This window comes from Hetaerina americana, unplaced genomic scaffold, assembly GCF_022747635.1.
Source record: "Hetaerina americana unplaced genomic scaffold, ioHetAmer1.1.p SCAF_216, whole genome shotgun sequence".
NCBI classification, from domain to species: Eukaryota; Metazoa; Arthropoda; class Insecta; order Odonata; family Calopterygidae; genus Hetaerina; species Hetaerina americana.
The window spans coordinates 274,829-302,770 of record NW_027286782.1 but is presented as its reverse complement, the minus strand read 5'-3'; the positions used below and the strand labels follow the sequence as shown (position 1 = coordinate 302,770).

The following is a 27,942-nucleotide window of genomic DNA, read 5'->3' as shown; positions in this document are numbered from 1 at the left end:
ACCATACTATATGATGGCGGGAGACGGAGGTAATTTGCCATCTCAAAACGAACTTTGGATAAATGTGGAAGAGATACGGGTTACTACAGCACCAATGCATTGCCCCAAGAGAGCTGGTCGCATCTAGATGAAATGGAATGGTGTCAAAAGGGAACATACCAATTCAAAATCACGCATGCAATGTCTGGCATTGCAAAATAAATTATTTGAAAAAAATTTAAAACATCAGAGAATGCCTCAAAATACGTTCGTTTCGGAAAAAAAATATTGAAAGCCAACGGCACCCGGTGTTCCCAGGCGGTCACCCATCCAAGTACTATCCGGGCCCGATGCTGCTTAACTTCGGTGATCGGACGAGAACCGGTGAATTCAGCGTGGTATGGCCGTTGGCAATTTCCACCACTCTCGAGTTAACTATTTTAGCAATATCAAGCCCGCAAACACTTGCAACGACGCGACACGACGTCTATTTTCTTGCCCACGGCTTGCATACATCGGGCCGTCCACGACCATACTATATGATGGCGGGAGACGGAGGTAATTTGCCATCTCAAAACGAACTTTGGATAAATGTGGAAGAGATACGGGTTACTACAGCACCAATGCATTGCCCCAAGAGAGCTGGTCGCATCTAGATGAAATGGAATGGTGTCAAAAGGGAACATACCAATTCAAAATCACGCATGCAATGTCTGGCATTGCAAAATAAATTATTTGAAAAAAATTTAAAACATCAGAGAATGCCTCAAAATACGTTCGTTTCGGAAAAAAAATATTGAAAGCCAACGGCACCCGGTGTTCCCAGGCGGTCACCCATCCAAGTACTATCCGGGCCCGATGCTGCTTAACTTCGGTGATCGGACGAGAACCGGTGTATTCAGCGTGGTATGGCCGTTGGCATTTTCCAACACTCTCGAGTCAACTATTTTAGCAATATCAAGCCCGCAAACACTTGCAACGACGCGACACGACGTCTATTTTCTTGCCCACGGCTTGCATACATCGGGCCGTCCACGACCATACTATATGATGGCGGGAGACGGAGGTAATTTGCCATCTCAAAACGAACTTTGGATAAATGTGGAAGAGATACGGGTTACTACAGCACCAATGCATTGCCCCAAGAGAGCTGGTCGCATCTAGATGAAATGGAATGGTGTCAAAAGGGAACATACCAATTCAAAATCACGCATGCAATGTCTGGCATTGCAAAATAAATTATTTGAAAAAAATTTAAAACATCAGAGAATGCCTCAAAATACGTTCGTTTCGGAAAAAAAATATTGAAAGCCAACGGCACCCGGTGTTCCCAGGCGGTCACCCATCCAAGTACTATCCGGGCCCGATGCTGCTTAACTTCGGTGATCGGACGAGAACCGGTGTATTCAGCGTGGTATTTTTTTTTTTTTTTTATTGCATGTATTTCCATTCACAGACATAGTTATTTAACACCATGTGCACCATCTTAAGCGTGCATAAGACCACAGATTGAACATTTTCACAATTGAACAATTCTAAACAAAGGATGATATAAGTATGAACCACTTATGAACTATAAGCATTCGGAAAGTGTTCACCGTCACATAACTTAGGGAACATTTTCCTTACTTGAATTAACAATACAAGATCCTTTATAGGGAACAAAATGATTACAATGAAATCAAGCCAATTATAAATAGTCAAATTTTTTTTTAAACATCCCCTTTGCGTCTTTTTTTCACAGTTAAACATTAATGATACATTGTTTACATTATTATCTGCTCTTATTTATTGAACGTATTCCCTTTATTCACATACTTGTTATCGGTAATATATTTCCTTGCATACATGACAGTTTACATTGAGTCCAAGACCAATTTTCTTTAAACTTGTTATTCTTTCATGACTTCTTTTTTTACCATTTGTTCTACTTTCTTCCAATATGGCTGTAATCGGCCCGGTAGGTTTTTGCTCTCTTTTTTCACTTGTTCCCACCAACTTTCTATATCTATTTTAACCCACTTGTGTACCGTAAGAAGGTGCTGTCCAATCAGCCAGCACATTGTTTCCATTTTCACGCGGGGAAAGATGTTGAAATCCAGAATCATCATATTCCTATTTCCTATCTCCTTTTCTCCAAAGGTGTTTAATTCTCTAAATGTTCTTTTTATTAGGCACCACCTCCTCCTTGAGATGGTGCATTCGAACACCCTGTGGTCTTGTGTGTCGGCTTTGTCACAGTATTCGCATTCGTTCCTGCTTGTTAGATACATGTTTTGTTTCACTTGCTGGGTGGTCACTATATAGTTTGCGAATAGGAATAGGACGCTCTTTGTCCTTAGGGTCATGGCTATTTCGTTGATGTTCTTCCACACTCTCTTCCAATTTACCGATAGGATGTGCTTTTCGATGTTGATTCGGTGGTTGTCGTCGCTTCTGAGTTGTCGGTAAAGGCACTTGGTGGTGGCTGTCACTCCTCTCGGCATCTTTTCTACTAAGTCCTTAACTTTCCTGATAGTTTTCATCAGCAGTCTATCCTGCCCTGGTGCACCCCATGCCGCCTTTAGCAGATCTTTTGAATGTTGACAGTCGTCGGATAGGATGTTTATTACTGTCTTTGCATAGAGTGCCAGGGCTTTGTCCCGCACGTCGATCAGCCCTAGGCCCCCCTTCCCCTTGGGTAGACAGGCCTGGCTCTTTGCTACTCTTAGCAAATGCCCTCCCCAAAGGTATTGCGTTGCTATTTTCGTCAATAGAGCCCCATGTTTTTCTGGCAACGGGAAAATCAGTGCGGCGTACCATGCCTTGGATAATAACAATGCGTTTATCGCAAGGACTTTCTGATGTATGTTTAGGTCCCTGTCTCTCAATTGCGCTAATGTTCCTTTTATCATTCTCGTTGCCTTTTCCCATACTGCGTTTGTCGTCTCCGTGGAAGTCCTACTCCATGGAATGCCCAGAATGTCCATCGAGGTCACCTCTTTCCATTCACTGGTCGCGGTGAAGTCGGCGTCTTTTATTGTCAAGGCCTTTGTCTTTTCCATGTTTACTTTTTGCCCGCTTTCCTCCTCATATTCCTTTAATGATTTCCCTATTACATGAATTTCCGCTTGATCTTGGGCGAAGATCGTTACGTCGTCCGCATAAGCCACCGCGGACACTTTTCCGTTCCCCGCCGGGATTCCTTTAATGTTTCTGCGAAGACTATGTAGCAGGGGCTCCAGTGATATAGAGAACAGAAGCATCGAAAGCGGACAGCCTTGTCTGATTGATCTTCTCACGGGGAACGACTTTGTTTCGGCCCCCGCGCTCAATTTTACTTTCGACGTGATGTTGTTCGTGAACATTTTTATTGTATTCAAAAACTTTTCGGGGAATCCCATCCTCTTTAATGTGTTCAATACGTGGTTTATGTTCACCCTGTCGAAAGCCTTCTCAATATCTACCGCTACCAGTTTAAGGCCCGCGCCCTGCCTGCTCTCGTGGCTCGCGATTGCGTCTCTGATCGTTGTCAGCGCCGTTACAATGTTCCTCCCCTTTCCTACTATGTGTTGGTCTGGCCCGATTATCTTTTCCACGGCTTCGTTGAGTCTGGTTTTAACGATTTTAGCTACTACCTTGTAATCGGTATGGCCGTTGGCAATTTCCACCACTCTCGAGTCAACTATTTTAGCAATATCAAGCCCGCAAACACTTGCAACGACGCGACACGACGTCTATTTTCTTGCCCACGGCTTGCATACATCGGGCCGTCCACGACCATACTATATGATGGCGGGAGACGGAGGTAATTTGCCATCTCAAAACGAACTTTGGATAAATGTGGAAGAGATACGGGTTACTACAGCACCAATGCATTGCCCCAAGAGAGCTGGTCGCATCTAGATGAAATGGAATGGTGTCAAAAGGGAACATACCAATTCAAAATCACGCATGCAATGTCTGGCATTGCAAAATAAATTATTTGAAAAAAATTTAAAACATCAGAGAATGCCTCAAAATACGTTCGTTTCGGAAAAAAAATATTGAAAGCCAACGGCACCCGGTGTTCCCAGGCGGTCACCCATCCAAGTACTATCCGGGCCCGATGCTGCTTAACTTCGGTGATCGGACGAGAACCGGTGAATTCAGCGTGGTATGGCCGTTGGCAATTTCAACCACTCTCGAGTCAACTATTTTAGCAATATCAAGCCCGCAAACACTTGCAACGACGCGACACGACGTCTATTTTCTTGCCCACGGCTTGCATACATCGGGCCGTCCACGACCATACTATATGATGGCGGGAGACGGAGGTAATTTGCCATCTCAAAACGAACTTTGGATAAATGTGGAAGAGATACGGGTTACTACAGCACCAATGCATTGCCCCAAGAGAGCTGGTCGCATCTAGATGAAATGGAATGGTGTCAAAAGGGAACATACCAATTCAAAATCACGCATGCAATGTCTGGCATTGCAAAATAAATTATTTGAAAAAAATTTAAAACATCAGAGAATGCCTCAAAATACGTTCGTTTCGGAAAAAAAATATTGAAAGCCAACGGCACCCGGTGTTCCCAGGCGGTCACCCATCCAAGTACTATCCGGGCCCGATGCTGCTTAACTTCGGTGATCGGACGAGAACCGGTGTATTCAGCGTGGTATGGCCGTTGGCAATTTCCACCACTCTCGAGTCAACTATTTTAGCAATATCAAGCCCGCAAACACTTGCAACGACGCGACACGACGTCTATTTTCTTGCCCACGGCTTGCATACATCGGGCCGTCCACGACCATACTATATGATGGCGGGAGACGGAGGTAATTTGCCATCTCAAAACGAACTTTGGATAAATGTGGAAGAGATACGGGTTACTACAGCACCAATGCATTGCCCCAAGAGAGCTGGTCGCATCTAGATGAAATGGAATGGTGTCAAAAGGGAACATACCAATTCAAAATCACGCATGCAATGTCTGGCATTGCAAAATAAATTATTTGAAAAAAATTAAAAACATCAGAGAATGCCTCAAAATACGTTCGTTTCGGAAAAAAAATATTGAAAGCCAACGGCACCCGGTGTTCCCAGGCGGTCACCCATCCAAGTACTATCCGGGCCCGATGCTGCTTAACTTCGGTGATCGGACGAGAACCGGTGTATTCAGCGTGGTATGGCCGTTGGCAATTTCCACCACTCTCGAGTCAACTATTTTAGCAATATCAAGCCCGCAAACACTTGCAACGACGCGACACGACGTCTATTTTCTTGCCCACGGCTTGCATACATCGGGCCGTCCACGACCATACTATATGATGGCGGGAGACGGAGGTAATTTGCCATCTCAAAACGAACTTTGGATAAATGTGGAAGAGATACGGGTTACTACAGCACCAATGCATTGCCCCAAGAGAGCTGGTCGCATCTAGATGAAATGGAATGGTGTCAAAAGGGAACATACCAATTCAAAATCACGCATGCAATGTCTGGCATTGCAAAATAAATTATTTGAAAAAAATTAAAAACATCAGAGAATGCCTCAAAATACGTTCGTTTCGGAAAAAAAATATTGAAAGCCAACGGCACCCGGTGTTCCCAGGCGGTCACCCATCCAAGTACTATCCGGGCCCGATGCTGCTTAACTTCGGTGATCGGACGAGAACCGGTGTATTCAGCGTGGTATGGCCGTTGGCAATTTCCACCACTCTCGAGTCAACTATTTTAGCAATATCAAGCCCGCAAACACTTGCAACGACGCGACACGACGTCTATTTTCTTGCCCACGGCTTGCATACATCGGGCCGTCCACGACCATACTATATGATGGCGGGAGACGGAGGTAATTTGCCATCTCAAAACGAACTTTGGATAAATGTGGAAGAGATACGGGTTACTACAGCACCAATGCATTGCCCCAAGAGAGCTGGTCGCATCTAGATGAAATGGAATGGTGTCAAAAGGGAACATACCAATTCAAAATCACGCATGCAATGTCTGGCATTGCAAAATAAATTATTTGAAAAAAATTTAAAACATCAGAGAATGCCTCAAAATACGTTCGTTTCGGAAAAAAAATATTGAAAGCCAACGGCACCCGGTGTTCCCAGGCGGTCACCCATCCAAGTACTATCCGGGCCCGATGCTGCTTAACTTCGGTGATCGGACGAGAACCGGTGAATTCAGCGTGGTATGGCCGTTGGCAATTTCCACCGCTCTCGAGTTAACTATTTTAGCAATATCAAGCCCGCAAACACTTGCAACGACGCGACACGACGTCTATTTTCTTGCCCACGGCTTGCATACATCGGGCCGTCCACGACCATACTATATGATGGCGGGAGACGGAGGTAATTTGCCATCTCAAAACGAACTTTGGATAAATGTGGAAGAGATACGGGTTACTACAGCACCAATGCATTGCCCCAAGAGAGCTGGTCGCATCTAGATGAAATGGAATGGTGTCAAAAGGGAACATACCAATTCAAAATCACGCATGCAATGTCTGGCATTGCAAAATAAATTATTTGAAAAAAATTTAAAACATCAGAGAATGCCTCAAAATACGTTCGTTTCGGAAAAAAAATATTGAAAGCCAACGGCACCCGGTGTTCCCAGGCGGTCACCCATCCAAGTACTATCCGGGCCCGATGCTGCTTAACTTCGGTGATCGGACGAGAACCGGTGTATTCAGCGTGGTATGGCCGTTGGCATTTTCCAACACTCTCGAGTCAACTATTTTAGCAATATCAAGCCCGCAAACACTTGCAACGACGCGACACGACGTCTATTTTCTTGCCCACGGCTTGCATACATCGGGCCGTCCACGACCATACTATATGATGGCGGGAGACGGAGGTAATTTGCCATCTCAAAACGAACTTTGGATAAATGTGGAAGAGATACGGGTTACTACAGCACCAATGCATTGCCCCAAGAGAGCTGGTCGCATCTAGATGAAATGGAATGGTGTCAAAAGGGAACATACCAATTCAAAATCACGCATGCAATGTCTGGCATTGCAAAATAAATTATTTGAAAAAAATTAAAAACATCAGAGAATGCCTCAAAATACGTTCGTTTCGGAAAAAAAATATTGAAAGCCAACGGCACCCGGTGTTCCCAGGCGGTCACCCATCCAAGTACTATCCGGGCCCGATGCTGCTTAACTTCGGTGATCGGACGAGAACCGGTGTATTCAGCGTGGTATGGCCGTTGGCAATTTCCACCACTCTCGAGTCAACTATTTTAGCAATATCAAGCCCGCAAACACTTGCAACGACGCGACACGACGTCTATTTTCTTGCCCACGGCTTGCATACATCGGGCCGTCCACGACCATACTATATGATGGCGGGAGACGGAGGTAATTTGCCATCTCAAAACGAACTTTGGATAAATGTGGAAGAGATACGGGTTACTACAGCACCAATGCATTGCCCCAAGAGAGCTGGTCGCATCTAGATGAAATGGAATGGTGTCAAAAGGGAACATACCAATTCAAAATCACGCATGCAATGTCTGGCATTGCAAAATAAATTATTTGAAAAAAATTTAAAACATCAGAGAATGCCTCAAAATACGTTCGTTTCGGAAAAAAAATATTGAAAGCCAACGGCACCCGGTGTTCCCAGGCGGTCACCCATCCAAGTACTATCCGGGCCCGATGCTGCTTAACTTCGGTGATCGGACGAGAACCGGTGTATTCAGCGTGGTATGGCCGTTGGCAATTTCCACCACTCTCGAGTCAACTATTTTAGCAATATCAAGCCCGCAAACACTTGCAACGACGCGACACGACGTCTATTTTCTTGCCCACGGCTTGCATACATCGGGCCGTCCACGACCATACTATATGATGGCGGGAGACGGAGGTAATTTGCCATCTCAAAACGAACTTTGGATAAATGTGGAAGAGATACGGGTTACTACAGCACCAATGCATTGCCCCAAGAGAGCTGGTCGCATCTAGATAAAATGGAATGGTGTCAAAAGGGAACATACCAATTCAAAATCACGCATGCAATGTCTGGCATTGCAAAATAAATTATTTGAAAAAAATTAAAAACATCAGAGAATGCCTCAAAATACGTTCGTTTCGGAAAAAAAATATTGAAAGCCAACGGCACCCGGTGTTCCCAGGCGGTCACCCATCCAAGTACTATCCGGGCCCGATGCTGCTTAACTTCGGTGATCGGACGAGAACCGGTGTATTCAGCGTGGTATGGCCGTTGGCAATTTCCACCACTCTCGAGTCAACTATTTTAGCAATATCAAGCCCGCAAACACTTGCAACGACGCGACACGACGTCTATTTTCTTGCCCACGGCTTGCATACATCGGGCCGTCCACGACCATACTATATGATGGCGGGAGACGGAGGTAATTTGCCATCTCAAAACGAACTTTGGATAAATGTGGAAGAGATACGGGTTACTACAGCACCAATGCATTGCCCCAAGAGAGCTGGTCGCATCTAGATGAAATGGAATGGTGTCAAAAGGGAACATACCAATTCAAAATCACGCATGCAATGTCTGGCATTGCAAAATAAATTATTTGAAAAAAATTAAAAACATCAGAGAATGCCTCAAAATACGTTCGTTTCGGAAAAAAAATATTGAAAGCCAACGGCACCCGGTGTTCCCAGGCGGTCACCCATCCAAGTACTATCCGGGCCCGATGCTGCTTAACTTCGGTGATCGGACGAGAACCGGTGTATTCAGCGTGGTATGGCCGTTGGCATTTTCCACCACTCTCGAGTCAACTATTTTAGCAATATCAAGCCCGCAAACACTTGCAACGACGCGACACGACGTCTATTTTCTTGCCCACGGCTTGCATACATCGGGCCGTCCACGACCATACTATATGATGGCGGGAGACGGAGGTAATTTGCCATCTCAAAACGAACTTTGGATAAATGTGGAAGAGATACGGGTTACTACAGCACCAATGCATTGCCCCAAGAGAGCTGGTCGCATCTAGATGAAATGGAATGGTGTCAAAAGGGAACATACCAATTCAAAATCACGCATGCAATGTCTGGCATTGCAAAATAAATTATTTGAAAAAAATTAAAAACATCAGAGAATGCCTCAAAATACGTTCGTTTCGGAAAAAAAATATTGAAAGCCAACGGCACCCGGTGTTCCCAGGCGGTCACCCATCCAAGTACTATCCGGGCCCGATGCTGCTTAACTTCGGTGATCGGACGAGAACCGGTGTATTCAGCGTGGTATGGCCGTTGGCAATTTCCACCACTCTCGAGTCAACTATTTTAGCAATATCAAGCCCGCAAACACTTGCAACGACGCGACACGACGTCTATTTTCTTGCCCACGGCTTGCATACATCGGGCCGTCCACGACCATACTATATGATGGCGGGAGACGGAGGTAATTTCCCATCTCAAAACGAACTTTGGATAAATGTGGAAGAGATACGGGTTACTACAGCACCAATGCATTGCCCCAAGAGAGCTGGTCGCATCTAGATGAAATGGAATGGTGTCAAAAGGGAACATACCAATTCAAAATCACGCATGCAATGTCTGGCATTGCAAAATAAATTATTTGAAAAAAATTAAAAACATCAGAGAATGCCTCAAAATACGTTCGTTTCGGAAAAAAAATATTGAAAGCCAACGGCACCCGGTGTTCCCAGGCGGTCACCCATCCAAGTACTATCCGGGCCCGATGCTGCTTAACTTCGGTGATCGGACGAGAACCGGTGTATTCAGCGTGGTATGGCCGTTGGCAATTTCCACCACTCTCGAGTCAACTATTTTAGCAATATCAAGCCCGCAAACACTTGCAACGACGCGACACGACGTCTATTTTCTTGCCCACGGCTTGCATACATCGGGCCGTCCACGACCATACTATATGATGGCGGGAGACGGAGGTAATTTGCCATCTCAAAACGAACTTTGGATAAATGTGGAAGAGATACGGGTTACTACAGCACCAATGCATTGCCCCAAGAGAGCTGGTCGCATCTAGATGAAATGGAATGGTGTCAAAAGGGAACATACCAATTCAAAATCACGCATGCAATGTCTGGCATTGCAAAATAAATTATTTGAAAAAAATTTAAAACATCAGAGAATGCCTCAAAATACGTTCGTTTCGGAAAAAAAATATTGAAAGCCAACGGCACCCGGTGTTCCCAGGCGGTCACCCATCCAAGTACTATCCGGGCCCGATGCTGCTTAACTTCGGTGATCGGACGAGAACCGGTGTATTCAGCGTGGTATGGCCGTTGGCATTTTCCACCACTCTCGAGTCAACTATTTTAGCAATATCAAGCCCGCAAACACTTGCAACGACGCGACACGACGTCTATTTTCTTGCCCACGGCTTGCATACATCGGGCCGTCCACGACCATACTATATGATGGCGGGAGACGGAGGTAATTTGCCATCTCAAAACGAACTTTGGATAAATGTGGAAGAGATACGGGTTACTACAGCACCAATGCATTGCCCCAAGAGAGCTGGTCGCATGTAGATGAAATGGAATGGTGTCAAAAGGGAACATACCAATTCAAAATCACGCATGCAATGTCTGGCATTGCAAAATAAATTATTTGAAAAAAATTAAAAACATCAGAGAATGCCTCAAAATACGTTCGTTTCGGAAAAAAAATATTGAAAGCCAACGGCACCCGGTGTTCCCAGGCGGTCACCCATCCAAGTACTATCCGGGCCCGATGCTGCTTAACTTCGGTGATCGGACGAGAACCGGTGTATTCAGCGTGGTATGGCCGTTGGCAATTTCCACCACTCTCGAGTCAACTATTTTAGCAATATCAAGCCCGCAAACACTTGCAACGACGCGACACGACGTCTATTTTCTTGCCCACGGCTTGCATACATCGGGCCGTCCACGACCATACTATATGATGGCGGGAGACGGAGGTAATTTGCCATCTCAAAACGAACTTTGGATAAATGTGGAAGAGATACGGGTTACTACAGCACCAATGCATTGCCCCAAGAGAGCTGGTCGCATCTAGATGAAATGGAATGGTGTCAAAAGGGAACATACCAATTCAAAATCACGCATGCAATGTCTGGCATTGCAAAATAAATTATTTGAAAAAAATTAAAAACATCAGAGAATGCCTCAAAATACGTTCGTTTCGGAAAAAAAATATTGAAAGCCAACGGCACCCGGTGTTCCCAGGCGGTCACCCATCCAAGTACTATCCGGGCCCGATGCTGCTTAACTTCGGTGATCGGACGAGAACCGGTGTATTCAGCGTGGTATGGCCGTTGGCATTTTCCACCACTCTCGAGTCAACTATTTTAGCAATATCAAGCCCGCAAACACTTGCAACGACGCGACACGACGTCTATTTTCTTGCCCACGGCTTGCATACATCGGGCCGTCCACGACCATACTATATGATGGCGGGAGACGGAGGTAATTTGCCATCTCAAAACGAACTTTGGATAAATGTGGAAGAGATACGGGTTACTACAGCACCAATGCATTGCCCCAAGAGAGCTGGTCGCATCTAGATGAAATGGAATGGTGTCAAAAGGGAACATACCAATTCAAAATCACGCATGCAATGTCTGGCATTGCAAAATAAATTATTTGAAAAAAATTTAAAACATCAGAGAATGCCTCAAAATACGTTCGTTTCGGAAAAAAAATATTGAAAGCCAACGGCACCCGGTGTTCCCAGGCGGTCACCCATCCAAGTACTATCCGGGCCCGATGCTGCTTAACTTCGGTGATCGGACGAGAACCGGTGTATTCAGCGTGGTATGGCCGTTGGCAATTTCCACCACTCTCGAGTCAACTATTTTAGCAATATCAAGCCCGCAAACACTTGCAACGACGCGACACGACGTCTATTTTCTTGCCCACGGCTTGCATACATCGGGCCGTCCACGACCATACTATATGATGGCGGGAGACGGAGGTAATTTGCCATCTCAAAACGAACTTTGGATAAATGTGGAAGAGATACGGGTTACTACAGCACCAATGCATTGCCCCAAGAGAGCTGGTCGCATCTAGATGAAATGGAATGGTGTCAAAAGGGAACATACCAATTCAAAATCACGCATGCAATGTCTGGCATTGCAAAATAAATTATTTGAAAAAAATTAAAAACATCAGAGAATGCCTCAAAATACGTTCGTTTCGGAAAAAAAATATTGAAAGCCAACGGCACCCGGTGTTCCCAGGCGGTCACCCATCCAAGTACTATCCGGGCCCGATGCTGCTTAACTTCGGTGATCGGACGAGAACCGGTGTATTCAGCGTGGTATGGCCGTTGGCAATTTCCACCACTCTCGAGTCAACTATTTTCGCAATATCAAGCCCGCAAACACTTGCAACGACGCGACACGACGTCTATTTTCTTGCCCACGGCTTGCATACATCGGGCCGTCCACGACCATACTATATGATGGCGGGAGACGGAGGTAATTTGCCATCTCAAAACGAACTTTGGATAAATGTGGAAGAGATACGGGTTACTACAGCACCAATGCATTGCCCCAAGAGAGCTGGTCGCATCTAGATGAAATGGAATGGTGTCAAAAGGGAACATACCAATTCAAAATCACGCATGCAATGTCTGGCATTGCAAAATAAATTATTTGAAAAAAATTAAAAACATCAGAGAATGCCTCAAAATACGTTCGTTTCGGAAAAAAAATATTGAAAGCCAACGGCACCCGGTGTTCCCAGGCGGTCACCCATCCAAGTACTATCCGGGCCCGATGCTGCTTAACTTCGGTGATCGGACGAGAACCGGTGAATTCAGCGTGGTATGGCCGTTGGCAATTTCAACCACTCTCGAGTCAACTATTTTAGCAATATCAAGCCCGCAAACACTTGCAACGACGCGACACGACGTCTATTTTCTTGCCCACGGCTTGCATACATCGGGCCGTCCACGACCATACTATATGATGGCGGGAGACGGAGGTAATTTGCCATCTCAAAACGAACTTTGGATAAATGTGGAAGAGATACGGGTTACTACAGCACCAATGCATTGCCCCAAGAGAGCTGGTCGCATCTAGATGAAATGGAATGGTGTCAAAAGGGAACATACCAATTCAAAATCACGCATGCAATGTCTGGCATTGCAAAATAAATTATTTGAAAAAAATTAAAAACATCAGAGAATGCCTCAAAATACGTTCGTTTCGGAAAAAAAATATTGAAAGCCAACGGCACCCGGTGTTCCCAGGCGGTCACCCATCCAAGTACTATCCGGGCCCGATGCTGCTTAACTTCGGTGATCGGACGAGAACCGGTGTATTCAGCGTGGTATGGCCGTTGGCAATTTCCACCACTCTCGAGTCAACTATTTTAGCAATATCAAGCCCGCAAACACTTGCAACGACGCGACACGACGTCTATTTTCTTGCCCACGGCTTGCATACATCGGTCCGTCCACGACCATACTATATGATGGCGGGAGACGGAGGTAATTTGCCATCTCAAAACGAACTTTGGATAAATGTGGAAGAGATACGGGTTACTACAGCACCAATGCATTGCCCCAAGAGAGCTGGTCGCATCTAGATGAAATGGAATGGTGTCAAAAGGGAACATACCAATTCAAAATCACGCATGCAATGTCTGGCATTGCAAAATAAATTATTTGAAAAAAATTAAAAACATCAGAGAATGCCTCAAAATACGTTCGTTTCGGAAAAAAAATATTGAAAGCCAACGGCACCCGGTGTTCCCAGGCGGTCACCCATCCAAGTACTATCCGGGCCCGATGCTGCTTAACTTCGGTGATCGGACGAGAACCGGTGTATTCAGCGTGGTATGGCCGTTGGCAATTTCCACCACTCTCGAGTCAACTATTTTAGCAATATCAAGCCCGCAAACACTTGCAACGACGCGACACGACGTCTATTTTCTTGCCCACGGCTTGCATACATCGGGCCGTCCACGACCATACTATATGATGGCGGGAGACGGAGGTAATTTGCCATCTCAAAACGAACTTTGGATAAATGTGGAAGAGATACGGGTTACTACAGCACCAATGCATTGCCCCAAGAGAGCTGGTCGCATCTAGATGAAATGGAATGGTGTCAAAAGGGAACATACCAATTCAAAATCACGCATGCAATGTCTGGCATTGCAAAATAAATTATTTGAAAAAAATTTAAAACATCAGAGAATGCCTCAAAATACGTTCGTTTCGGAAAAAAAATATTGAAAGCCAACGGCACCCGGTGTTCCCAGGCGGTCACCCATCCAAGTACTATCCGGGCCCGATGCTGCTTAACTTCGGTGATCGGACGAGAACCGGTGTATTCAGCGTGGTATGGCCGTTGGCAATTTCCACCACTCTCGAGTCAACTATTTTCGCAATATCAAGCCCGCAAACACTTGCAACGACGCGACACGACGTCTATTTTCTTGCCCACGGCTTGCATACATCGGGCCGTCCACGACCATACTATATGATGGCGGGAGACGGAGGTAATTTGCCATCTCAAAACGAACTTTGGATAAATGTGGAAGAGATACGGGTTACTACAGCACCAATGCATTGCCCCAAGAGAGCTGGTCGCATCTAGATGAAATGGAAGGGTGTCAAAAGGGAACATACCAATTCAAAATCACGCATGCAATGTCTGGCATTGCAAAATAAATTATTTGAAAAAAATTAAAAACATCAGAGAATGCCTCAAAATACGTTCGTTTCGGAAAAAAAATATTGAAAGCCAACGGCACCCGGTGTTCCCAGGCGGTCACCCATCCAAGTACTATCCGGGCCCGATGCTGCTTAACTTCGGTGATCGGACGAGAACCGGTGAATTCAGCGTGGTATGGCCGTTGGCAATTTCAACCACTCTCGAGTCAACTATTTTAGCAATATCAAGCCCGCAAACACTTGCAACGACGCGACACGACGTCTATTTTCTTGCCCACGGCTTGCATACATCGGGCCGTCCACGACCATACTATATGATGGCGGGAGACGGAGGTAATTTGCCATCTCAAAACGAACTTTGGATAAATGTGGAAGAGATACGGGTTACTACAGCACCAATGCATTGCCCCAAGAGAGCTGGTCGCATCTAGATGAAATGGAATGGTGTCAAAAGGGAACATACCAATTCAAAATCACGCATGCAATGTCTGGCATTGCAAAATAAATTATTTGAAAAAAATTAAAAACATCAGAGAATGCCTCAAAATACGTTCGTTTCGGAAAAAAAATATTGAAAGCCAACGGCACCCGGTGTTCCCAGGCGGTCACCCATCCAAGTACTATCCGGGCCCGATGCTGCTTAACTTCGGTGATCGGACGAGAACCGGTGTATTCAGCGTGGTATGGCCGTTGGCAATTTCCACCACTCTCGAGTTAACTATTTTAGCAATATCAAGCCCGCAAACACTTGCAACGACGCGACACGACGTCTATTTTCTTGCCCACGGCTTGCATACATCGGGCCGTCCACGACCATACTATATGATGGCGGGAGACGGAGGTAATTTGCCATCTCAAAACGAACTTTGGATAAATGTGGAAGAGATACGGGTTACTACAGCACCAATGCATTGCCCGAAGAGAGCTGGTCGCATCTAGATGAAATGGAATGGTGTCAAAAGGGAACATACCAATTCAAAATCACGCATGCAATGTCTGGCATTGCAAAATAAATTATTTGAAAAAAATTAAAAACATCAGAGAATGCCTCAAAATACGTTCGTTTCGGAAAAAAAATATTGAAAGCCAACGGCACCCGGTGTTCCCAGGCGGTCACCCATCCAAGTACTATCCGGGCCCGATGCTGCTTAACTTCGGTGATCGGACGAGAACCGGTGTATTCAGCGTGGTATGGCCGTTGGCAATTTCCACCACTCTCGAGTCAACTATTTTAGCAATATCAAGCCCGCAAACACTTGCAACGACGCGACACGACGTCTATTTTCTTGCCCACGGCTTGCATACATCGGGCCGTCCACGACCATACTATATGATGGCGGGAGACGGAGGTAATTTGCCATCTCAAAACGAACTTTGGATAAATGTGGAAGAGATACGGGTTACTACAGCACCAATGCATTGCCCCAAGAGAGCTGGTCGCATCTAGATGAAATGGAATGGTGTCAAAAGGGAACATACCAATTCAAAATCACGCATGCAATGTCTGGCATTGCAAAATAAATTATTTGAAAAAAATTAAAAACATCAGAGAATGCCTCAAAATACGTTCGTTTCGGAAAAAAAATATTGAAAGCCACCCGGTGAATGAAAATGAAAGAAACGGCTACCGGTGTTCCCAGGCGGTCACCCATCCAAGTACTATCCGGGCCCGATGCTGCTTAACTTCGGTGATCGGACGAGAACCGGTGTATTCAGCGTGGTATGGCCGTTGGCATTTTCCACCACTCTCGAGTCAACTATTTTAGCAATATCAAGCCCGCAAACACTTGCAACGACGCGACACGACGTCTATTTTCTTGCCCACGGCTTGCATACATCGGGCCGTCCACGACCATACTATATGATGGCGGGAGACGGAGGTAATTTGCCATCTCAAAACGAACTTTGGATAAATGTGGAAGAGATACGGGTTACTACAGCACCAATGCATTGCCCCAAGAGAGCTGGTCGCATCTAGATGAAATGGAATGGTGTCAAAAGGGAACATACCAATTCAAAATCACGCATGCAATGTCTGGCATTGCAAAATAAATTATTTGAAAAAAATTAAAAACATCAGAGAATGCCTCAAAATACGTTCGTTTCGGAAAAAAAATATTGAAAGCCAACGGCACCCGGTGTTCCCAGGCGGTCACCCATCCAAGTACTATCCGGGCACGATGCTGCTTAACTTCGGTGATCGGACGAGAACCGGTGTATTCAGCGTGGTATGGCCGTTGGCAATTTCCACCACTCTCGAGTCAACTATTTTCGCAATATCAAGCCCGCAAACACTTGCAACGACGCGACACGACGTCTATTTTCTTGCCCACGGCTTGCATACATCGGGCCGTCCACGACCATACTATATGATGGCGGGAGACGGAGGTAATTTGCCATCTCAAAACGAACTTTGGATAAATGTGGAAGAGATACGGGTTACTACAGCACCAATGCATTGCCCCAAGAGAGCTGGTCGCATCTAGATGAAATGGAATGGTGTCAAAAGGGAACATACCAATTCAAAATCACGCATGCAATGTCTGGCATTGCAAAATAAATTATTTGAAAAAAATTAAAAACATCAGAGAATGCCTCAAAATACGTTCGTTTCGGAAAAAAAATATTGAGAGCCGACGGCACCCGGTGTTCCCAGGCGGTCACCCATCCAAGTACTATCCGGGCCCGATGCTGCTTAACTTCGGTGATCGGACGAGAACCGGTGAATTCAGCGTGGTATGGCCGTTGGCAATTTCAACCACTCTCGAGTCAACTATTTTAGCAATATCAAGCCCGCAAACACTTGCAACGACGCGACACGACGTCTATTTTCTTGCCCACGGCTTGCATACATCGGGCCGTCCACGACCATACTATATGATGGCGGGAGACGGAGGTAATTTGCCATCTCAAAACGAACTTTGGATAAATGTGGAAGAGATACGGGTTACTACAGCACCAATGCATTGCCCCAAGAGAGCTGGTCGCATCTAAATGAAATGGAATGGTGTCAAAAGGGAACATACCAATTCAAAATCACGCATGCAATGTCTGGCATTGCAAAATAAATTATTTGAAAAAAATTAAAAACATCAGAGAATGCCTCAAAATACGTTCGTTTCGGAAAAAAAATATTGAAAGCCAACGGCACCCGGTGTTCCCAGGCGGTCACCCATCCAAGTACTATCCGGGCCCGATGCTGCTTAACTTCGGTGATCGGACGAGAACCGGTGTATTCAGCGTGGTATGGCCGTTGGCAATTTCCACCACTCTCGAGTCAACTATTTTAGCAATATCAAGCCCGCAAACACTTGCAACGACGCGACACGACGTCTATTTTCTTGCCCACGGCTTGCATACATCGGGCCGTCCACGACCATACTATATGATGGCGGGAGACGGAGGTAATTTGCCATCTCAAAACGAACTTTGGATAAATGTGGAAGAGATACGGGTTACTACAGCACCAATGCATTGCCCCAAGAGAGCTGGTCGCATCTAGATGAAATGGAATGGTGTCAAAAGGGAACATACCAATTCAAAATCACGCATGCAATGTCTGGCATTGCAAAATAAATTATTTGAAAAAAATTAAAAACATCAGAGAATGCCTCAAAATACGTTCGTTTCGGAAAAAAAATATTGAAAGCCAACGGCACCCGGTGTTCCCAGGCGGTCACCCATCCAAGTACTATCCGGGCCCGATGCTGCTTAACTTCGGTGATCGGACGAGAACCGGTGTATTCAGCGTGGTATGGCCGTTGGCAATTTCCACCACTCTCGAGTCAACTATTTTAGCAATATCAAGCCCGCAAACACTTGCAACGACGCGACACGACGTCTATTTTCTTGCCCACGGCTTGCATACATCGGGCCGTCCACGACCATACTATATGATGGCGGGAGACGGAGGTAATTTGCCATCTCAAAACGAACTTTGGATAAATGTGGAAGAGATACGGGTTACTACAGCACCAATGCATTGCCCCAAGAGAGCTGGTCGCATCTAGATGAAATGGAATGGTGTCAAAAGGGAACATACCAATTCAAAATCACGCATGCAATGTCTGGCATTGCAAAATAAATTATTTGAAAAAAATTAAAAACATCAGAGAATGCCTCAAAATACGTTCGTTTCGGAAAAAAAATATTGAAAGCCAACGGCACCCGGTGTTCCCAGGCGGTCACCCATCCAAGTACTATCCGGGCCCGATGCTGCTTAACTTCGGTGATCGGACGAGAACCGGTGTATTCAGCGTGGTATTTTTTTTTTTTTTTTTTTTTTTAAACATCCCCTTTGCGTCTTTGGCCGTTGGCACTTTCCACCACTCTCGAGTCAACTATTTTAGCAATATCAAGCCCGCAAACACTTGCAACGACGCGACACGACGTCTATTTTCTTGCCCACGGCTTGCATACATCGGGCCGTCCACGACCATACTATATGATGGCGGGAGACGGAGGTAATTTGCCATCTCAAAACGAACTTTGGATAAATGTGGAAGAGATACGGGTTACTACAGCACCAATGCATTGCCCCAAGAGAGCTGGTCGCATCTAGATGAAATGGAATGGTGTCAAAAGGGAACATACCAATTCAAAATCACGCATGCAATGTCTGGCATTGCAAAATAAATTATTTGAAAAAAATTAAAAACATCAGAGAATGCCTCAAAATACGTTCGTTTCGGGAAAAAAAATATTGAAAGCCAACGGCACCCGGTGTTCCCAGGCGGTCACCCATCCAAGTACTATCCGGGCCCGATGCTGCTTAACTTCGGTGATCGGACGAGAACCGGTGTATTCAGCGTGGTATGGCCGTTGGCAATTTCCACCACTCTCGAGTCAACTATTTTAGCAATATCAAGCCCGCAAACACTTGCAACGACGCGACACGACGTCTATTTTCTTGCCCACGGCTTGCATACATCGGGCCGTCCACGACCATACTATATGATGGCGGGAGACGGAGGTAATTTGCCATCTCAAAACGAACTTTGGATAAATGTGGAAGAGATACGGGTTACTACAGCACCAATGCATTGCCCCAAGAGAGCTGGTCGCATCTAGATGAAATGGAATGGTGTCAAAAGGGAACATACCAATTCAAAATCACGCATGCAATGTCTGGCATTGCAAAATAAATTATTTGAAAAAAATTAAAAACATCAGAGAATGCCTCAAAATACGTTCGTTTCGGAAAAAAAATATTGAAAGCCAACGGCACCCGGTGTTCCCAGGCGGTCACCCATCCAAGTACTATCCGGGCCCGATGCTGCTTAACTTCGGTGATCGGACGAGAACCGGTGTATTCAGCGTGGTATGGCCGTTGGCAATTTCCACCACTCTCGAGTCAACTATTTTCGCAATATCAAGCCCGCAAACACTTGCAACGACGCGACATGACGTCTATTTTCTTGCCCACGGCTTGCATACATCGGGCCGTCCACGACCATACTATATGATGGCGGGAGACGGAGGTAATTTGCCATCTCAAAACGAACTTTGGATAAATGTGGAAGAGATACGGGTTACTACAGCACCAATGCATTGCCCCAAGAGAGCTGGTCGCATCTAGATGAAATGGAATGGTGTCAAAAGGGAACATACCAATTCAAAATCACGCATGCAATGTCTGGCATTGCAAAATAAATTATTTGAAAAAAATTAAAAACATCAGAGAATGCCTCAAAATACGTTCGTTTCGGAAAAAAAATATTGAAAGCCAACGGCACCCGGTGTTCCCAGGCGGTCACCCATCCAAGTACTATCCGGGCCCGATGCTGCTTAACTTCGGTGATCGGACGAGAACCGGTGTATTCAGCGTGGTATGGCCGTTGGCAATTTCCACCACTCTCGAGTCAACTATTTTAGCAATATCAAGCCCGCAAACACTTGCAACGACGCGACACGACGTCTATTTTCTTGCCCACGGCTTGCATACATCGGGCCGTCCACGACCATACTATATGATGGCGGGAGACGGAGGTAATTTGCCATCTCAAAACGAACTTTGGATAAATGTGGAAGAGATACGGGTTACTACAGCACCAATGCATTGCCCCAAGAGAGCTGGTCGCATCTAGATGAAATGGAATGGTGTCAAAAGGGAACATACCAATTCAAAATCACGCATGCAATGTCTGGCATTGCAAAATAAATTATTTGAAAAAAATTAAAAACATCAGAGAATGCCTCAAAATACGTTCGTTTCGGAAAAAAAATATTGAAAGCCAACGGCACCCGGTGTTCCCAGGCGGTCACCCATCCAAGTACTATCCGGGCCCGATGCTGCTTAACTTCGGTGATCGGACGAGAACCGGTGAATTCAGCGTGGTATGGCCGTTGGCAATTTCCACCACTCTCGAGTTAACTATTTTAGCAATATCAAGCCCGCAAACACTTGCAACGACGCGACACGACGTCTATTTTCTTGCCCACGGCTTGCATACATCGGGCCGTCCACGACCATACTATATGATGGCGGGAGACGGAGGTAATTTGCCATCTCAAAACGAACTTTGGATAAATGTGGAAGAGATACGGGTTACTACAGCACCAATGCATTGCCCCAAGAGAGCTGGTCGCATCTAGATGAAATGGAATGGTGTCAAAAGGGAACATACCAATTCAAAATCACGCATGCAATGTCTGGCATTGCAAAATAAATTATTTGAAAAAAATTAAAAACATCAGAGAATGCCTCAAAATACGTTCGTTTCGGAAAAAAAATATTGAAAGCCAACGGCACCCGGTGTTCCCAGGCGGTCACCCATCCAAGTACTATCCGGGCCCGATGCTGCTTAACTTCGGTGATCGGACGAGAACCGGTGTATTCAGCGTGGTATGGCCGTTGGCAATTTCCACCACTCTCGAGTCAACTATTTTAGCAATATCAAGCCCGCAAACACTTGCAACGACGCGACACGACGTCTATTTTCTTGCCCACGGCTTGCATACATCGGGCCGTCCACGACCATACTATATGATGGCGGGAGACGGAGGTAATTTGCCATCTCAAAACGAACTTTGGATAAATGTGGAAGAGATACGGGTTACTACAGCACCAATGCATTGCCCCAAGAGAGCTGGTCGCATCTAGATGAAATGGAATGGTGTCAAAAGGGAACATACCAATTCAAAATCACGCATGCAATGTCTGGCATTGCAAAATAAATTATTTGAAAAAAATTAAAAACATCAGAGAATGCCTCAAAATACGTTCGTTTCGGAAAAAAAATATTGAAAGCCAACGGCACCCGGTGTTCCCAGGCGGTCACCCATCCAAGTACTATCCGGGCCCGATGCTGCTTAACTTCGGTGATCGGACGAGAACCGGTGAATTCAGCGTGGTATGGCCGTTGGCAATTTCAACCACTCTCGAGTCAACTATTTTAGCAATATCAAGCCCGCAAACACTTGCAACGACGCGACACGAAGTCTATTTTCTTGCCCACGGCTTGCATACATCGGGCCGTCCACGACCATACTATATGATGGCGGGAGACGGAGGTAATTTGCCATCTCAAAACGAACTTTGGATAAATGTGGAAGAGATACGGGTTACTACAGCACCAATGCATTGCCCCAAGAGAGCTGGTCGCATCTAGATGAAATGGAATGGTGTCAAAAGGGAACATACCAATTCAAAATCACGCATGCAATGTCTGGCATTGCAAAATAAATTATTTGAAAAAAATTAAAAACATCAGAGAATGCCTCAAAATACGTTCGTTTCGGAAAAAAAATATTGAAAGCCAACGGCACCCGGTGTTCCCAGGCGGTCACCCATCCAAGTACTATCCGGGCCCGATGCTGCTTAACTTCGGTGATCGGACGAGAACCGGTGTATTCAGCGTGGTATGGCCGTGGCATTTTCCAACACTCTCGAGTCAACTATTTTAGCAATATCAAGCCCGCAAACACTTGCAACGACGCGACACGACGTCTATTTTCTTGCCCACGGCTTGCATACATCGGGCCGTCCACGACCATACTATATGATGGCGGGAGACGGAGGTAATTTGCCATCTCAAAACGAACTTTGGATAAATGTGGAAGAGATACGGGTTACTACAGCACCAATGCATTGCCCCAAGAGAGCTGGTCGCATCTAGATGAAATGGAATGGTGTCAAAAGGGAACATACCAATTCAAAATCACGCATGCAATGTCTGGCATTGCAAAATAAATTATTTGAAAAAAATTAAAAACATCAGAGAATGCCTCAAAATACGTTCGTTTCGGAAAAAAAATATTGAAAGCCAACGGCACCCGGTGTTCCCAGGCGGTCACCCATCCAAGTACTATCCGGGCCCGATGCTGCTTAACTTCGGTGATCGGACGAGAACCGGTGTATTCAGCGTGGTATGGCCGTTGGCAATTTCCACCACTCTCGAGTCAACTATTTTAGCAATATCAAGCCCGCAAACACTTGCAACGACGCGACACGACGTCTATTTTCTTGCCCACGGCTTGCATACATCGGGCCGTCCACGACCATACTATATGATGGCGGGAGACGGAGGTAATTTGCCATCTCAAAACGAACTTTGGATAAATGTGGAAGAGATACGGGTTACTACAGCACCAATGCATTGCCCCAAGAGAGCTGGTCGCATCTAGATGAAATGGAATGGTGTCAAAAGGGAACATACCAATTCAAAATCACGCATGCAATGTCTGGCATTGCAAAATAAATTATTTGAAAAAAATTAAAAACATCAGAGAATGCCTCAAAATACGTTCGTTTCGGAAAAAAAATATTGAAAGCCAACGGCACCCGGTGTTCCCAGGCGGTCACCCATCCAAGTACTATCCGGGCCCGATGCTGCTTAACTTCGGTGATCGGACGAGAACCGGTGAATTCAGCGTGGTATGGCCGTTGGCAATTTCAACCACTCTCGAGTCAACTATTTTAGCAATATCAAGCCCGCAAACACTTGCAACGACGCGACACGACGTCTATTTTCTTGCCCACGGCTTGCATACATCGGGCCGTCCACGACCATACTATATGATGGCGGGAGACGGAGGTAATTTGCCATCTCAAAACGAACTTTGGATAAATGTGGAAGAGATACGGGTTACTACAGCACCAATGCATTGCCCCAAGAGAGCTGGTCGCATCTAGATGAAATGGAATGGTGTCAAAAGGGAACATACCAATTCAAAATCACGCATGCAATGTCTGGCATTGCAAAATAAATTATTTGAAAAAAATTAAAAACATCAGAGAATGCCTCAAAATACGTTCGTTTCGGAAAAAAAATATTGAAAGCCAACGGCACCCGGTGTTCCCAGGCGGTCACCCATCCAAGTACTATCCGGGCCCGATGCTGCTTAACTTCGGTGATCGGACGAGAACCGGTGTATTCAGCGTGGTATGGCCGTGGCATTTTCCAACACTCTCGAGTCAACTATTTTAGCAATATCAAGCCCGCAAACACTTGCAACGACGCGACACGACGTCTATTTTCTTGCCCACGGCTTGCATACATCGGGCCGTCCACGACCATACTATATGATGGCGGGAGACGGAGGTAATTTGCCATCTCAAAACGAACTTTGGATAAATGTGGAAGAGATACGGGTTACTACAGCACCAATGCATTGCCCCAAGAGAGCTGGTCGCATCTAGATGAAATGGAATGGTGTCAAAAGGGAACATACCAATTCAAAATCACGCATGCAATGTCTGGCATTGCAAAATAAATTATTTGAAAAAAATTAAAAACATCAGAGAATGCCTCAAAATACGTTCGTTTCGGAAAAAAAATATTGAAAGCCAACGGCACCCGGTGTTCCGAGGCGGTCACCCATCCAAGTACTATCCGGGCCCGATGCTGCTTAACTTCGGTGATCGGACGAGAACCGGTGTATTCAGCGTGGTATGGCCGTTGGCAATTTCCACCACTCTCGAGTCAACTATTTTAGCAATATCAAGCCCGCAAACACTTGCAACGACGCGACACGACGTCTATTTTCTTGCCCACGGCTTGCATACATCGGGCCGTCCACGACCATACTATATGATGGCGGGAGACGGAGGTAATTTGCCATCTCAAAACGAACTTTGGATAAATGTGGAAGAGATACGGGTTACTACAGCACCAATGCATTGCCCCAAGAGAGCTGGTCGCATCTAGATGAAATGGAATGGTGTCAAAAGGGAACATACCAATTCAAAATCACGCATGCAATGTCTGGCATTGCAAAATAAATTATTTGAAAAAAATTAAAAACATCAGAGAATGCCTCAAAATACGTTCGTTTCGGAAAAAAAATATTGAAAGCCAACGGCACCCGGTGTTCCCAGGCGGTCACCCATCCAAGTACTATCCGGGCCCGATGCTGCTTAACTTCGGTGATCGGACGAGAACCGGTGTATTCAGCGTGGTATGGCCGTTGGCATTTTCCACCACTCTCGAGTCAACTATTTTAGCAATATCAAGCCCGCAAACACTTGCAACGACGCGACACGACGTCTATTTTCTTGCCCACGGCTTGCATACATCGGGCCGTCCACGACCATACTATATGATGGCGGGAGACGGAGGTAATTTGCCATCTCAAAACGAACTTTGGATAAATGTGGAAGAGATACGGGTTACTACAGCACCAATGCATTGCCCCAAGAGAGCTGGTCGCATCTAGATGAAATGGAATGGTGTCAAAAGGGAACATACCAATTCAAAATCACGCATGCAATGTCTGGCATTGCAAAATAAATTATTTGAAAAAAATTAAAAACATCAGAGAATGCCTCAAAATACGTTCGTTTCGGAAAAAAAATATTGAAAGCCAACGGCACCCGGTGTTCCCAGGCGGTCACCCATCCAAGTACTATCCGGGCCCGATGCTGCTTAACTTCGGTGACCGGACGAGAACCGGTGTATTCAGCGTGGTATGGCCGTTGGCAATTTCCACCACTCTCGAGTCAACTATTTTAGCAATATCAAGCCCGCAAACACTTGCAACGACGCGACACGACGTCTATTTTCTTGCCCACGGCTTGCATACATCGGGCCGTCCACGACCATACTATATGATGGCGGGAGACGGAGGTAATTTGCCATCTCAAAACGAACTTTGGATAAATGTGGAAGAGATACGGGTTACTACAGCACCAATGCATTGCCCCAAGAGAGCTGGTCGCATCTAGATGAAATGGAATGGTGTCAAAAGGGAACATACCAATTCAAAATCACGCATGCAATGTCTGGCATTGCAAAATAAATTATTTGAAAAAAATTAAAAACATCAGAGAATGCCTCAAAATACGTTCGTTTCGGAAAAAAAATATTGAAAGCCAACGGCACCCGGTGTTCCCAGGCGGTCACCCATCCAAGTACTATCCGGGCCCGATGCTGCTTAACTTCGGTGATCGGACGAGAACCGGTGTATTCAGCGTGGTATGGCCGTGGCATTTTCCAACACTCTCGAGTCAACTATTTTAGCAATATCAAGCCCGCAAACACTTGCAACGACGCGACACGACGTCTATTTTCTTGCCCACGGCTTGCATACATCGGGCCGTCCACGACCATACTATATGATGGCGGGAGACGGAGGTAATTTGCCATCTCAAAACGAACTTTGGATAAATGTGGAAGAGATACGGGTTACTACAGCACCAATGCATTGCCCCAAGAGAGCTGGTCGCATCTAGATGAAATGGAATGGTGTCAAAAGGGAACATACCAATTCAAAATCACGCATGCAATGTCTGGCATTGCAAAATAAATTATTTGAAAAAAATTAAAAACATCAGAGAATGCCTCAAAATACGTTCGTTTCGGAAAAAAAATATTGAAAGCCAACGGCACCCGGTGTTCCCAGGCGGTCACCCATCCAAGTACTATCCGGGCCCGATGCTGCTTAACTTCGGTGATCGGACGAGAACCGGTGAATTCAGCGTGGTATGGCCGTTGGCAATTTCAACCACTCTCGAGTCAACTATTTTAGCAATATCAAGCCCGCAAACACTTGCAACGACGCGACACGACGTCTATTTTCTTGCCCACGGCTTGCATACATCGGGCCGTCCACGACCATACTATATGATGGCGGGAGACGGAGGTAATTTGCCATCTCAAAACGAACTTTGGATAAATGTGGAAGAGATACGGGTTACTACAGCACCAATGCATTGCCCCAAGAGAGCTGGTCGCATCTAGATGAAATGGAATGGTGTCAAAAGGGAACATACCAATTCAAAATCACGCATGCAATGTCTGGCATTGCAAAATAAATTATTTGAAAAAAATTAAAAACATCAGAGAATGCCTCAAAATACGTTCGTTTCGGAAAAAAAATATTGAAAGCCAACGGCACCCGGTGTTCCCAGGCGGTCACCCATCCAAGTACTATCCGGGCCCGATGCTGCTTAACTTCGGTGATCGGACGAGAACCGGTGTATTCAGCGTGGTATGGCCGTGGCATTTTCCAACACTCTCGAGTCAACTATTTTAGCAATATCAAGCCCGCAAACACTTGCAACGACGCGACACGACGTCTATTTTCTTGCCCACGGCTTGCATACATCGGGCCGTCCACGACCATACTATATGATGGCGGGAGACGGAGGTAATTTGCCATCTCAAAACGAACTTTGGATAAATGTGGAAGAGATACGGGTTACTACAGCACCAATGCATTGCCCCAAGAGAGCTGGTCGCATCTAGATGAAATGGAATGGTGTCAAAAGGGAACATACCAATTCAAAATCACGCATGCAATGTCTGGCATTGCAAAATAAATTATTTGAAAAAAATTAAAAACATCAGAGAATGCCTCAAAATACGTTCGTTTCGGAAAAAAAATATTGAAAGCCAACGGCACCCGGTGTTCCGAGGCGGTCACCCATCCAAGTACTATCCGGGCCCGATGCTGCTTAACTTCGGTGATCGGACGAGAACCGGTGTATTCAGCGTGGTATGGCCGTTGGCAATTTCCACCACTCTCGAGTCAACTATTTTCGCAATATCAAGCCCGCAAACACTTGCAACGACGCGACACGACGTCTATTTTCTTGCCCACGGCTTGCATACATCGGGCCGTCCACGACCATACTATATGATGGCGGGAGACGGAGGTAATTTGCCATCTCAAAACGAACTTAGGATAAATGTGGAAGAGATACGGGTTACTACAGCACCAATGCATTGCCCCAAGAGAGCTGGTCGCATCTAGATGAAATGGAATGGTGTCAAAAGGGAACATACCAATTCAAAATCACGCATGCAATGTCTGGCATTGCAAAATAAATTATTTGAAAAAAATTAAAAACATCAGAGAATGCCTCAAAATACGTTCGTTTCGGAAAAAAAAT

At 45.6% G+C, this 27,942-nt stretch overlaps 48 non-coding genes and 2 pseudogenes across 48 annotated transcripts; all 50 read right to left on the bottom strand.

The window, feature by feature from the left end:
* Positions 1-272: 272 nt before the first annotated feature.
* LOC139689164 (5S ribosomal RNA) lies at positions 273-391 on the bottom strand. The gene has a single exon (XR_011701221.1). It is a non-coding gene; the product is annotated as a 5S ribosomal RNA (ribosomal RNA).
* Positions 392-780: 389 nt separating this feature from the next.
* Positions 781-899, bottom strand: LOC139689019 (5S ribosomal RNA). The gene has a single exon (XR_011701083.1). It is a non-coding gene; the product is annotated as a 5S ribosomal RNA (ribosomal RNA).
* A 399-nt stretch (positions 900-1,298) lies between these two features.
* Positions 1,299-1,397, bottom strand: LOC139688730 (5S ribosomal RNA; annotated as a pseudogene).
* Positions 1,398-4,009: 2,612 nt separating this feature from the next.
* Positions 4,010-4,128, bottom strand: LOC139689163 (5S ribosomal RNA). The gene has a single exon (XR_011701220.1). It is a non-coding gene; the product is annotated as a 5S ribosomal RNA (ribosomal RNA).
* Positions 4,129-4,517: 389 nt separating this feature from the next.
* LOC139689018 (5S ribosomal RNA) lies at positions 4,518-4,636 on the bottom strand. Its single transcript, XR_011701082.1, has one exon. It is a non-coding gene; the product is annotated as a 5S ribosomal RNA (ribosomal RNA).
* Positions 4,637-5,025: 389 nt separating this feature from the next.
* On the bottom strand, positions 5,026-5,144 carry LOC139689017 (5S ribosomal RNA). The gene has a single exon (XR_011701081.1). It is a non-coding gene; the product is annotated as a 5S ribosomal RNA (ribosomal RNA).
* A 389-nt stretch (positions 5,145-5,533) lies between these two features.
* LOC139689016 (5S ribosomal RNA) lies at positions 5,534-5,652 on the bottom strand. The gene has a single exon (XR_011701080.1). It is a non-coding gene; the product is annotated as a 5S ribosomal RNA (ribosomal RNA).
* Positions 5,653-6,041: 389 nt separating this feature from the next.
* LOC139689162 (5S ribosomal RNA) lies at positions 6,042-6,160 on the bottom strand. The gene has a single exon (XR_011701219.1). It is a non-coding gene; the product is annotated as a 5S ribosomal RNA (ribosomal RNA).
* A 389-nt stretch (positions 6,161-6,549) lies between these two features.
* On the bottom strand, positions 6,550-6,668 carry LOC139689015 (5S ribosomal RNA). The gene has a single exon (XR_011701079.1). It is a non-coding gene; the product is annotated as a 5S ribosomal RNA (ribosomal RNA).
* A 389-nt stretch (positions 6,669-7,057) lies between these two features.
* Positions 7,058-7,176, bottom strand: LOC139689014 (5S ribosomal RNA). Its single transcript, XR_011701078.1, has one exon. It is a non-coding gene; the product is annotated as a 5S ribosomal RNA (ribosomal RNA).
* A 389-nt stretch (positions 7,177-7,565) lies between these two features.
* On the bottom strand, positions 7,566-7,684 carry LOC139689013 (5S ribosomal RNA). The gene has a single exon (XR_011701077.1). It is a non-coding gene; the product is annotated as a 5S ribosomal RNA (ribosomal RNA).
* A 389-nt stretch (positions 7,685-8,073) lies between these two features.
* LOC139689012 (5S ribosomal RNA) lies at positions 8,074-8,192 on the bottom strand. Its single transcript, XR_011701076.1, has one exon. It is a non-coding gene; the product is annotated as a 5S ribosomal RNA (ribosomal RNA).
* Positions 8,193-8,581: 389 nt separating this feature from the next.
* On the bottom strand, positions 8,582-8,700 carry LOC139689011 (5S ribosomal RNA). The gene has a single exon (XR_011701075.1). It is a non-coding gene; the product is annotated as a 5S ribosomal RNA (ribosomal RNA).
* A 389-nt stretch (positions 8,701-9,089) lies between these two features.
* On the bottom strand, positions 9,090-9,208 carry LOC139689009 (5S ribosomal RNA). Its single transcript, XR_011701073.1, has one exon. It is a non-coding gene; the product is annotated as a 5S ribosomal RNA (ribosomal RNA).
* A 389-nt stretch (positions 9,209-9,597) lies between these two features.
* Positions 9,598-9,716, bottom strand: LOC139689008 (5S ribosomal RNA). The gene has a single exon (XR_011701072.1). It is a non-coding gene; the product is annotated as a 5S ribosomal RNA (ribosomal RNA).
* Positions 9,717-10,105: 389 nt separating this feature from the next.
* LOC139689007 (5S ribosomal RNA) lies at positions 10,106-10,224 on the bottom strand. Its single transcript, XR_011701071.1, has one exon. It is a non-coding gene; the product is annotated as a 5S ribosomal RNA (ribosomal RNA).
* A 389-nt stretch (positions 10,225-10,613) lies between these two features.
* LOC139689006 (5S ribosomal RNA) lies at positions 10,614-10,732 on the bottom strand. The gene has a single exon (XR_011701070.1). It is a non-coding gene; the product is annotated as a 5S ribosomal RNA (ribosomal RNA).
* Positions 10,733-11,121: 389 nt separating this feature from the next.
* On the bottom strand, positions 11,122-11,240 carry LOC139689005 (5S ribosomal RNA). Its single transcript, XR_011701069.1, has one exon. It is a non-coding gene; the product is annotated as a 5S ribosomal RNA (ribosomal RNA).
* Positions 11,241-11,629: 389 nt separating this feature from the next.
* On the bottom strand, positions 11,630-11,748 carry LOC139689004 (5S ribosomal RNA). The gene has a single exon (XR_011701068.1). It is a non-coding gene; the product is annotated as a 5S ribosomal RNA (ribosomal RNA).
* Positions 11,749-12,137: 389 nt separating this feature from the next.
* On the bottom strand, positions 12,138-12,256 carry LOC139689003 (5S ribosomal RNA). The gene has a single exon (XR_011701067.1). It is a non-coding gene; the product is annotated as a 5S ribosomal RNA (ribosomal RNA).
* A 389-nt stretch (positions 12,257-12,645) lies between these two features.
* On the bottom strand, positions 12,646-12,764 carry LOC139689160 (5S ribosomal RNA). The gene has a single exon (XR_011701217.1). It is a non-coding gene; the product is annotated as a 5S ribosomal RNA (ribosomal RNA).
* A 389-nt stretch (positions 12,765-13,153) lies between these two features.
* LOC139689002 (5S ribosomal RNA) lies at positions 13,154-13,272 on the bottom strand. The gene has a single exon (XR_011701066.1). It is a non-coding gene; the product is annotated as a 5S ribosomal RNA (ribosomal RNA).
* A 389-nt stretch (positions 13,273-13,661) lies between these two features.
* Positions 13,662-13,780, bottom strand: LOC139689001 (5S ribosomal RNA). The gene has a single exon (XR_011701065.1). It is a non-coding gene; the product is annotated as a 5S ribosomal RNA (ribosomal RNA).
* Positions 13,781-14,169: 389 nt separating this feature from the next.
* On the bottom strand, positions 14,170-14,288 carry LOC139689000 (5S ribosomal RNA). Its single transcript, XR_011701064.1, has one exon. It is a non-coding gene; the product is annotated as a 5S ribosomal RNA (ribosomal RNA).
* A 389-nt stretch (positions 14,289-14,677) lies between these two features.
* On the bottom strand, positions 14,678-14,796 carry LOC139689159 (5S ribosomal RNA). The gene has a single exon (XR_011701216.1). It is a non-coding gene; the product is annotated as a 5S ribosomal RNA (ribosomal RNA).
* A 389-nt stretch (positions 14,797-15,185) lies between these two features.
* On the bottom strand, positions 15,186-15,304 carry LOC139688998 (5S ribosomal RNA). The gene has a single exon (XR_011701062.1). It is a non-coding gene; the product is annotated as a 5S ribosomal RNA (ribosomal RNA).
* Positions 15,305-15,693: 389 nt separating this feature from the next.
* Positions 15,694-15,812, bottom strand: LOC139688997 (5S ribosomal RNA). Its single transcript, XR_011701061.1, has one exon. It is a non-coding gene; the product is annotated as a 5S ribosomal RNA (ribosomal RNA).
* A 412-nt stretch (positions 15,813-16,224) lies between these two features.
* On the bottom strand, positions 16,225-16,343 carry LOC139688718 (5S ribosomal RNA). Its single transcript, XR_011700816.1, has one exon. It is a non-coding gene; the product is annotated as a 5S ribosomal RNA (ribosomal RNA).
* A 389-nt stretch (positions 16,344-16,732) lies between these two features.
* On the bottom strand, positions 16,733-16,851 carry LOC139689255 (5S ribosomal RNA). Its single transcript, XR_011701308.1, has one exon. It is a non-coding gene; the product is annotated as a 5S ribosomal RNA (ribosomal RNA).
* Positions 16,852-17,240: 389 nt separating this feature from the next.
* On the bottom strand, positions 17,241-17,359 carry LOC139689248 (5S ribosomal RNA). The gene has a single exon (XR_011701302.1). It is a non-coding gene; the product is annotated as a 5S ribosomal RNA (ribosomal RNA).
* Positions 17,360-17,748: 389 nt separating this feature from the next.
* LOC139688996 (5S ribosomal RNA) lies at positions 17,749-17,867 on the bottom strand. The gene has a single exon (XR_011701060.1). It is a non-coding gene; the product is annotated as a 5S ribosomal RNA (ribosomal RNA).
* A 389-nt stretch (positions 17,868-18,256) lies between these two features.
* LOC139688995 (5S ribosomal RNA) lies at positions 18,257-18,375 on the bottom strand. The gene has a single exon (XR_011701059.1). It is a non-coding gene; the product is annotated as a 5S ribosomal RNA (ribosomal RNA).
* A 399-nt stretch (positions 18,376-18,774) lies between these two features.
* On the bottom strand, positions 18,775-18,873 carry LOC139688729 (5S ribosomal RNA; annotated as a pseudogene).
* A 443-nt stretch (positions 18,874-19,316) lies between these two features.
* On the bottom strand, positions 19,317-19,435 carry LOC139688993 (5S ribosomal RNA). The gene has a single exon (XR_011701058.1). It is a non-coding gene; the product is annotated as a 5S ribosomal RNA (ribosomal RNA).
* Positions 19,436-19,824: 389 nt separating this feature from the next.
* On the bottom strand, positions 19,825-19,943 carry LOC139688992 (5S ribosomal RNA). Its single transcript, XR_011701057.1, has one exon. It is a non-coding gene; the product is annotated as a 5S ribosomal RNA (ribosomal RNA).
* A 389-nt stretch (positions 19,944-20,332) lies between these two features.
* LOC139688991 (5S ribosomal RNA) lies at positions 20,333-20,451 on the bottom strand. Its single transcript, XR_011701056.1, has one exon. It is a non-coding gene; the product is annotated as a 5S ribosomal RNA (ribosomal RNA).
* A 389-nt stretch (positions 20,452-20,840) lies between these two features.
* Positions 20,841-20,959, bottom strand: LOC139689158 (5S ribosomal RNA). Its single transcript, XR_011701215.1, has one exon. It is a non-coding gene; the product is annotated as a 5S ribosomal RNA (ribosomal RNA).
* Positions 20,960-21,348: 389 nt separating this feature from the next.
* Positions 21,349-21,467, bottom strand: LOC139688990 (5S ribosomal RNA). The gene has a single exon (XR_011701055.1). It is a non-coding gene; the product is annotated as a 5S ribosomal RNA (ribosomal RNA).
* A 389-nt stretch (positions 21,468-21,856) lies between these two features.
* LOC139689157 (5S ribosomal RNA) lies at positions 21,857-21,975 on the bottom strand. The gene has a single exon (XR_011701214.1). It is a non-coding gene; the product is annotated as a 5S ribosomal RNA (ribosomal RNA).
* A 389-nt stretch (positions 21,976-22,364) lies between these two features.
* On the bottom strand, positions 22,365-22,482 carry LOC139688710 (5S ribosomal RNA). Its single transcript, XR_011700808.1, has one exon. It is a non-coding gene; the product is annotated as a 5S ribosomal RNA (ribosomal RNA).
* Positions 22,483-22,871: 389 nt separating this feature from the next.
* Positions 22,872-22,990, bottom strand: LOC139688989 (5S ribosomal RNA). Its single transcript, XR_011701054.1, has one exon. It is a non-coding gene; the product is annotated as a 5S ribosomal RNA (ribosomal RNA).
* A 389-nt stretch (positions 22,991-23,379) lies between these two features.
* On the bottom strand, positions 23,380-23,498 carry LOC139689156 (5S ribosomal RNA). The gene has a single exon (XR_011701213.1). It is a non-coding gene; the product is annotated as a 5S ribosomal RNA (ribosomal RNA).
* A 389-nt stretch (positions 23,499-23,887) lies between these two features.
* On the bottom strand, positions 23,888-24,005 carry LOC139688709 (5S ribosomal RNA). Its single transcript, XR_011700807.1, has one exon. It is a non-coding gene; the product is annotated as a 5S ribosomal RNA (ribosomal RNA).
* Positions 24,006-24,394: 389 nt separating this feature from the next.
* LOC139689220 (5S ribosomal RNA) lies at positions 24,395-24,513 on the bottom strand. Its single transcript, XR_011701275.1, has one exon. It is a non-coding gene; the product is annotated as a 5S ribosomal RNA (ribosomal RNA).
* A 389-nt stretch (positions 24,514-24,902) lies between these two features.
* On the bottom strand, positions 24,903-25,021 carry LOC139688988 (5S ribosomal RNA). Its single transcript, XR_011701053.1, has one exon. It is a non-coding gene; the product is annotated as a 5S ribosomal RNA (ribosomal RNA).
* A 389-nt stretch (positions 25,022-25,410) lies between these two features.
* On the bottom strand, positions 25,411-25,529 carry LOC139689200 (5S ribosomal RNA). Its single transcript, XR_011701255.1, has one exon. It is a non-coding gene; the product is annotated as a 5S ribosomal RNA (ribosomal RNA).
* A 389-nt stretch (positions 25,530-25,918) lies between these two features.
* LOC139688708 (5S ribosomal RNA) lies at positions 25,919-26,036 on the bottom strand. Its single transcript, XR_011700806.1, has one exon. It is a non-coding gene; the product is annotated as a 5S ribosomal RNA (ribosomal RNA).
* A 389-nt stretch (positions 26,037-26,425) lies between these two features.
* Positions 26,426-26,544, bottom strand: LOC139689155 (5S ribosomal RNA). Its single transcript, XR_011701212.1, has one exon. It is a non-coding gene; the product is annotated as a 5S ribosomal RNA (ribosomal RNA).
* A 389-nt stretch (positions 26,545-26,933) lies between these two features.
* Positions 26,934-27,051, bottom strand: LOC139688707 (5S ribosomal RNA). Its single transcript, XR_011700805.1, has one exon. It is a non-coding gene; the product is annotated as a 5S ribosomal RNA (ribosomal RNA).
* Positions 27,052-27,440: 389 nt separating this feature from the next.
* On the bottom strand, positions 27,441-27,559 carry LOC139689218 (5S ribosomal RNA). The gene has a single exon (XR_011701273.1). It is a non-coding gene; the product is annotated as a 5S ribosomal RNA (ribosomal RNA).
* Positions 27,560-27,942: the final 383 nt, after the last annotated feature.